Below are 6,600 nucleotides of genomic sequence, written 5' to 3' on the forward strand. Positions count from 1 at the left end.
AATAAAGAATGTGGATTTGGCATACCTGGTAAAGTATCCGAAGGAGTAGTAGTGTCGTCCTCATCTTTTGTGAAATCAGGCATATCTTCATGTTCGTCTTCTTCCATTGCTCAAAGGTAGTTGATATGGGCAGGTGGCTTCTTCGAATGGCAATTTGTTGCTAGATGTCCAGGCTGGTGGCATTTATAGCATACTATAGGTTTGGCTTTGGTTACATTGTTTGCAATGGCAGGAAGTCTAGGGACATTAGGATTTGGTTGTGGAATAGGTTTAGGGTTTTGATTGACATTGGATGGTAAAGCAAGTGGTTTTGCCCAATTTTTACGGAAAGATGATGAAGTGAAACGACCTTGATTAAATCTTCTAAAATTTGAGTTGAATTGCTTAGATCCATAGTTACCATTGGCTTGAAATTGCTGTGGACGTCTGTCTCTACCTCGCAACTTGTCTTCAGTATCGTGAGCTAATAAAATTACATCTTCAAGAGTAGCAGGCTTGAACATGTTAACTTCAGCGTAGTAATGCCTAAGAAGTCCAGACATATACTTGCGCTTGTGTGTCGCTTCAGGTACGTCTTCAAGCATGTGTAACTGGAGTAGTGCATTCCAAAAACGCTTTGTGTACTGAGGAATAGGCTCACGATCCCGTTTTGCTGAAGAAGATCCCATTGCTTTATAGCTTTCTCATGAAATTGTGGAGGAAAGAAATTCTGCATAAACTTCTTCTTGAAATTCTTCCAAGTAGTTCGACAATCTATACTCTTGCGTACCATTGTCCACCAAAGGGATGCTCTATCCACTAAATGATTAGTGACACACTTGATTTTATCTTTTTCTGCATAGGTTTCCTCATGAAAGTAGTCATCAAACTGACTAATGAATGCAAGAACAGTTTTTCCCTCTTGAGTGCCATTGAAAGTACGGAATTTGAAATTTCTTTTACTTATCTTTGATTCCTTGCCAATAGTTTGAGCTTCGAGAGTCGCGTCAATGGTACGTCGGATAAGATCTTCAGATTGAGGTTCTCCTTTATTGGTAGACGATCTTTGTAAATTTGCCAATTGAACTTGCAATGCTTGCCTAGCCCGTCGTTCTTCATCCAATTGCAACATAATTAAGTCCAGCTTTTGCTCCATCGTAGGTTCATGTAGGTCGCCTTCAGCCATTAAATCATCCATATGTGGTTCCGTCATCCTGCAAAACTCAAAAGATCTCTCACTCTCAAAATCAAGTTAGCGGGATGAGCGTAGCTCAAGTTCGGGAATACAAGGCATATGTATTTTTGGGTGTGGCTTTCACAATCTTCGAAAAATCTGCGATTTATCCTTCTTCGTATGCTGAAAATGCTTCAGCAAACCTGCGTATGCGTAGAGTACCTTCCAACGAACAACTTTGCAGTTCGAAGTTTCTGCGCAGGAACAGTCCTTCTATGAGTTTTGAACAGAAGTCAGTTTTGACTCCAGTTGACTTGTCTGACTTGTAGGGTATCAAACTAATGTGACTTGCAGAGTTTGTAGACTTGCAGAACTTGCTTGCTTTATGGAACTTGCAGAACTTGACTTGAAAAACTTGCAGAATCTGATTGGTTGTGTATGACTTGGAGATTTAAGATGACTTAGCTGATTGAAGCTTAATTGATTAAGCTTGGTAGTGTGGCAGCAAGTCGTCAATTTGAGGGGGGGGGGGGGGGGGGGCATTTTTCTTCACGCGGCGCAAAAATCGAAGGTCTCCTGATACCACGCGATTACGTTTTGTGAAGCTTAAAGCTTCTTTAAGCTTAAGCTAAGCTTCTTAAGCTTTTAAAGCTTGGTTAGCTTTTAAACTTTTGGGATTAAGAGAGAGCTTATCTCTGTTCTTGACGACTTGATGTAGGAGAGATGAAAGTGGTCATCCGCCTCTCCAGACCGGTCCTTCGTAGTCTAATGATGGAAACAGGGGTTCTTGATCGCCAGGAATCTGCCTGTATTGACCGTTCGCGACGAGATTGACCGTAGAGCCCGATCGTTCCAGGAGCTCCGCCTTCGCACAAGATGGGTAGTGATTGGAAGCTCTTGATCTTAGCTTTGCTCTGATACCACTGGTGCGCAGATCGGATGCTATACTCTCGCGTAGTGAATGCTGGAAGGTCCCCAAGAACAATAGAACTCTAAAGCATGAATGACATGAACAAGAGACCAATTGGGTGCAATCTCCCCCCATGCCTTGTGTGAGCGCTCCACAAAGCATGTATTTTATGTATTATTCATCTTCAAGCTCAAATAATAGCCCAAATTACAAAATAGCAAGCTTTTAGCTTTTGAGTTTGCTTTAACACAAAATAGGAATAAAGCTAATGGACGGTGCCCAATGAGTCTGGCATGCCCAATACAATGTCCAAGTAGAAATAACATAATGGTGCGCCCATGCGCATACAAAATAATAATAAATATCCAACGCCTCAATAAATAGGCATGACAAAATATAGGCGTCATACCTAAGGTATGCGCCCATCAAAATATAAACAATAAATCGAATACTCGCTATCCTCCAATGCTTTCCTCCGCCACTGCTGCTATCTCTACACATCAACTGAAGCATTCACAATCGTTAGTAAAATAATACAATTAAACCGACAAAAGTGAATACCTAGCAGTCTTCAGCTACAATAAATAAATCAATTGGTTAGAAATAAATCCTAACCTTAATTTATTACGAATGCACACTCTAAACTCATAAACGCTTATTAATTTAATATGCATTTTGCGGGATCACCCGCTATGGAATCACCCATGTACACACTAAATTAATGAAACGCTCGAAAAGGACAGGCCTCCCCATCAACTTCTCGCACAAAGAATCCACTTTGTGTATGAGCCCCGGTCATCAAAGTTTACGGAATCCACCGTAAAACCTCACGGAATCCATCGTGAAATATGCCTCTTGGCATCAAAAGATCCCAATGACTACAATATAAAATCAAGAGTAAGATGGTTTGTTGGTTTGGCTTCTTAGAGGGACCTGATAGGGAGAGTGGTGGTAATCTAGTCGATCCTTACTTCTTACACACTTTTTGTCGAAGTTGTTTTGCCTTTCTTTTATGGTCTAATTGGGGGAAAGTGGAAAAGTTGTTCAAAGCCTTCCTTTGGGCATATGAGGATAAATATAGTGTGCCTTGAAGTGAGTTGGGCCATGTGTGCACTCTAAGGGAAGGAGGATGGGGACTAGAGCTTGTAGAGTGCAAAATAGCAAGAATTTGCTTGTTATTGTCAAAAAATCTGAATTGTTAATAGCCATGGCACACCCTCATCCACTTCTTTCTCCAACAAGCAGAGTGCAAATCGAAGCTTCAAGGGATGAGCTTTACAGAGCGACTGATGTGGGAGAAGGCATAAGAAAAAGGATAAGAGGGTCAGAGGTGGCCAGAAGCCTACTAGAAATCTTTCTTAAGCAAGGCTAAGTGGAAAGGCACTCCAGAGGAGATCATTCTCTTATGCAATCCTTGTGGGCACAAAATATGGCATATCAAGACAACTATTGCCCTATCTTGATTAACAGGGGGTTGTGTAAAAAAATTAATGGACACGCACTCCACAATGGATGGATTTGTGAAGAGCTAACTTGACTGAGTGGAAATCTTGCATGGAACTAGTTTAGGAGTTCTCTCTCTCCAATGAAGAACTCAATTGGATAGTATAAATTTTTGGGCACAAGAAGGAGACCTAGCCCACAATAGCTACTGCTCTAAACGTCCTCCCTCTTTGTGCTCTACAAACCCCTGTAGGAGTTAGACTTGACAAGGCCAGGAAGAGGAAGAGTTTCCACAAGCCATCTCAAGTATTCAAATAAAAGCTACAAGCCAAATGGTCTTATAAATCCCCCCATGACTCCCTAGAAGTCTAGGAGAGAAGGTGCAAGAGGGTTTGGAAGGCTACCCCAGCCTTCAAGTTAAACCTTTTCATGTGGAGGGTCCTATTTCTTAAGCTGCCTATCAATTAAAAAAACCAATTCCTTTAAAGGATCCAATCTCATGTGCATCTTTTGTAACAACAGAAGAAGATATCGCACACTTGTTCTGGGGGTGCTTTCGAGTGAGGAAGATCTAGAAAACGATCAAGAAGTTAATGTTCAATGCAAGTTTCTTCAATATAGTTAACTTCAAATAGGCAATACTAGGTGACATGGGCACGATGACTAAAGAAGCATGGAAAATGTGGGTAGTAATTAGAGATGTGGTATGTTGGAATATGGAGATGTAGGAATAAGGCGGTTCATGGACACAAACAATTCAACAAATATGAAGTTGATCATCTGTTCGAGAAAGTTAAGCAAGAAGTGAAATCCATCTTTTGATTGGTGCATGGAAGGAAGTAGGTGTACAAAATAGATGTGAATGCCTTCTCCAAGTTTTGTTAGTATGCATGTTGTGACACTAGTTTCTCATGGCTTCTCTTGAGAGAATGTTCTCCTATTTTGATGATGGAGGTTGTATATATTTACCATTGAATATAATTACTTTAATAGATGAGTTAATATGGCCTCTTAAGAGCATCCTCTCATTGGTTATCAGTCAAAGTAAATGTAGAACTATAACCAAGATCAACTAGACTATGTGACCTTTTAACATCCATCCATGCAACTTTTTTATTACCGAACATATTGTTAGACCTTTTGATGAAAATCTATCTTTTATGTCCTTTGCCATGTTATATTCACCCATCGTAATGATCAAGCATTTAAATACCTTTAAAGAATCTTATAGCCTATTGTGGATGACATTGGGCAATCAACATAGACCAAATTTACATTAGAAATCCATCATTAAACCTAAATTGGCCTATATCATAATATGCTTTAGTGGATGCAATAATGACATCACACTTTTATAAACACGATCAATGTCATGCTAGGGGTAATTAGAATAAATATATGAGATTTCAAGACAAGCCATAACTGATAGCTTTAATATCTTGAAGATACCTTAGATTAGGAGAATCATCATCTTGAGCTAGCCAACATTTTATGATGTTATGACAAGTCAACTAAACCCCTTACTATTAAAAGACAGAACTTCAAGTGACTTAAATCATGGCTTCTAATTTTTGTTGTTTTACCTTTATTCAAAGAGGATTTGCTTTGAGGTATGGGTAACATAGCACCTACTTCTAAAAAGCCTTCCCTTAGCTGTATTTGTTGAGCTATCACCATTTTATGGGGATTTCTTATTTTCTCATTGAGCAGGTTTCCTAGGACGAGCCTCTTCCTTAGCACATCATATTTTACTTTCAATGATACCCTATTGAAAGTTGTAGTTCTTAGTTTATTAGTTAGAAGAGTTTCTTCCTTAGCACATTTCAATTTCACAGATACTATACTTAGTCAAAAGAGCCTCTTCCTTAGCACATTTCAATTTCATACCACACTTAAAGTTGTAATCTTTGGTTTATTAGTCAAGGTTCTCCAATAAATCATTATTACTAGATATAGGGCTTTTCGTGAAATTTTTCCTCCCATATTCAATTCTCTAAGCACTGGCAAATTCATTCCCATATTTGATTTAATGTTTACTTTTATTTTGAGACCCTCATTGCCTTGAAAATCATTTGGGTAAGAAATATCCATAAGCAAAGGAGAAAACTTGCTTTGATTCCTCTTTTTATTAGGCTTAGAATTAGGGTTCTTGTGTTGCTTACTTTGAGGAATGTCCATAAGCAAAGGGGTAAATTTGTTTTGATTCCTTCCTTTATTAGACTTAGAATTAGGGTTCTTATGTTGCTCAATTGACCTTCTATTATTCATGAACTCAAGTCCATCCTCTTTCTGTTTAGTAAGTAGAGGGTTTAGAGGCTTCCTATTGCTTCATCTTAAGATAATCCTTGATCAATTTGCTCAACACATTTACAAAGGGTTTAGAGGTTTCCAATTGCTTTATTTTTGAACAATCCTTGATAAAATGACATTGCTTAAATATTTACAATAGGATTTGGGAAGTTTCTTGTAGAGAAGAGTTTGGTCCTTAATTAAAACATCTGCATTATCAACAAATTCGATGCTTTTTGGTAGCTCTTAATGAATATCTTATTCAATCATGATTTGAGGGTACCTTGAGGATGCCTTCTAGGGGTTAACCTTAGCAATTGGTCCTTGGTCATTATGAAAGGATCCAAATATAAGAGTAAATTAGGGAATTTTATCCACATAGGAACTTTTGTGGGCTTGGGGTGTGTTGAATGGAAGTCAACAATCCATTTAAACAAACTAAAGAGAGTATTCTTTAACATCCATTGACCATGACCAAGTATGTTTGGAGCCTTTTCTTCATTCTCAAAGGTTGGGGGGGGGGGGGGGGGGGAGGGGATTTTGGGAAGGTATTGAGTGGTAATCAATTGCTTCCTAGTTTGTCTTAATTTTGCCATAGAGAAATTTAGCTTGGGCCTCAATCCACGTCATACACCTACAATAGCTCTAGCTTAATAAGCAAAAGTCTAGTGAGTTATAGCATCACATGGACAGAGATGAAGGCCCTACTTGGCATCTTGCTAGTTTCTTGATTGTTGTCACACAATTAAGGCTTTTGTTTTTATTTTTGTTGGGGGTTGATGGGGTCAGATGAGACCTCATAGTT

This window comes from Lygodium microphyllum, chromosome 23 (assembly GCF_053477565.2).
Source record: "Lygodium microphyllum isolate KBCC chromosome 23, Lygodium_microphyllum_v1.1.10, whole genome shotgun sequence".
Classification (NCBI taxonomy): Eukaryota; Viridiplantae; Streptophyta; class Polypodiopsida; order Schizaeales; family Lygodiaceae; genus Lygodium; species Lygodium microphyllum.